The following is a 2434-nucleotide window of genomic DNA, read 5'->3' on the forward strand; positions in this document are numbered from 1 at the left end:
TTAGTCGGAATGTGTGCTGATAGACTTTATATAAAACTAGGTCTATAAATTCGAAAATACATCCAATAGCTGCGTTAGTAGGCCTAAAATTTTTGTAACATAGTTCTCCGTAGCATAGGGTGGCTAACAATTTTTTCGATTTTAATCTGAAGCTTTGTTAAAAATTAAGATTTTGTTCTTTTAATTTTCTGCATGTTTTTTCTATAGTGACCAAACCACTTCTGATTTATGAGCATGAAGGCAAAAAACTTTAGCTGGACTCTCTGTTACAAATCTCTCTCAGATGTAAAAGCAATAGGATGGCAATTCCAAGTTTTCGACGCGCATACAATGCTCTAATGAGCTTTCCCGAGAGTAGCTGACCAAAATAGTAGCCGGGATGGCAGCCTGCGAAAACTGCAAAGTTATCCTAAAAGATAGAGGTAGTTGCAGAAACCAAGCGAGCTTCTAAGACAGGTAAGCAGGCAGAACGTGGGACTGAATACGAGCCAATGGCGTATTTATTCATACACCAGGAGAGGACCGACTTCCAGCAATGGAGAAAGCTCTTTCTTGGTGGTGGGCATGTACGAAGGCTCGTTGGAAGTTCTTCGAACTAAATGCGGCTATCGCCCTCACCTACACCTGGGACGAATACATTTTCGTGTCCAGGATAAGGAAAGAGAAACGGGTAGGAAGTAATTAATGGTTTTATCTCCTCTAGGTATGACTGAAATCATTTTTACACAAATTAATTTGCAGCATAGCAAACCGTCTACTGCCCTATTATGCAGTAGGCTTGCGAAACTGCGTACAAATCCCCAAATAATCCTAATTCAGGAGCCATGGGTATGCCGCGGGCGTATCTGTGGACTTGGAGGGATTTCCTGGGGTAACGTCCTTTAACTTAGAGGGACAGTAAGGCCGCGCGCATGCATTATAGTGCCGCGTTCGGTCGAATGCACGATGCTTAGAGGAGTTCTGCTCCCAAGTTGTCGTTGCGATAAAAATTGGGTACTGTAAGGATGGGAAACGCGCCGAGGCCATCGTAGTCTCCGCTTACCTGCCATACGATTCCATAGTGCCCCCCAGAGCTGGGCGATAAGGATTACGATTACTAAACGATTAGGATTGCAGTAATCCCAAGCTAAGAAACCAAGACTACGATTACAGTAATCCTTCATCGAACGAACTTAGATTACGATTACAGTAATCGTAATTTAAAAAAAGTAAAAATTACGATTACTGTAATCGTTATCCAAGTTTGTTCGATGAACGATTACTTTACATAATTGTAATCCTGTATTGTTTTATTTGCCGGTTTTACAAAGTTTATTTCGCCCAAACTACTTTACTTCTTATTTTTATTTCAATATTAGTTTCTTTTATTTGTCTGTTTTTATACCCGAGCGCACTTGTGCACAAGGGTATATTAATTTTGTTCACATAACGGTTGTTTGTAACAGCCAAAACGAATCGAGATAGATAAAGACAAATGTATACATAAATGCTCAGAATGAATAGAGAAATCGATTAAACCATGTCTGTCTGACCGTCCGTCTGTCCGTCTGTCCGTCCGTCCGTGTACACGATAACTCGAGCAAAAATTGAGATATCTCAACGAAATTTGGTATGTAGGTTTCTGTTAATCCAAGGTAGGTTGGTATTGAAAATGGGCGAAATCGGATTGTAACCACGCCCACTTCCCATATAACGGTAATTTCCAGAAATACGAAAACTGCGATATCTTAGTAACTACTGAAGATAATTCACTGAAAATTAATAAATAATAATAATATTAAAGTAATCGTGATCCTAGATGCAATCGATTACACAAGTAATCCTTATCGCCCAGCTCTGATCTAAACGCTTTGTCGATGGCGACATGATTTCTTTAAACGCGGCAGCGACATCATGAATTTGTATGAGTCTGACACAACAGAAGAGGAAGAAACTTATCTGTCGCTGAAAAAATAGAAATAGATCTATTCTGGCCACAACCACAGTCGTCGCGTAGACCTGTCATTGCCAAAATAATTATCTACATAAGAATACGTGGAAAAATAATTTGACAGCTGTGGTCCGTAGCTCGTCGTTTTCATTAAGGTCGGGCTATTAATCGTTTGTGATTCTTTATACGTGTGTAATGATTGTGCAAAAGAATGCTAAGGGCTGTTTGCTAATCAAATTTTAGGAAAAAAATTCAATTTATAACAATTTTTATAAAATTTTACTTAAAGGCCTTAAGTGTAAGAAAATTTTAAGTAATACAGCCCTGTTCTGCATTTCGATTCCGATGAAATTCTTCAGAATCGAAATGCATTGGTGTGATTTCGATTCCGACAAAATTTTTTCGATTTGAAAAGTTTTCACTTTGGCTAGTCGGAATGAAAAGTAATTGGCTAACCCAAATATATATGCAGTTTGTCCTTCAAATATTTTCTTTTGAATTTTT

Source organism: Rhagoletis pomonella, unplaced genomic scaffold (assembly GCF_013731165.1).
Source record: "Rhagoletis pomonella isolate Grant_MI unplaced genomic scaffold, Rhpom_1.0 Rhpom_scaffold_00005, whole genome shotgun sequence".
NCBI classification, from domain to species: domain Eukaryota; kingdom Metazoa; phylum Arthropoda; class Insecta; order Diptera; family Tephritidae; genus Rhagoletis; species Rhagoletis pomonella.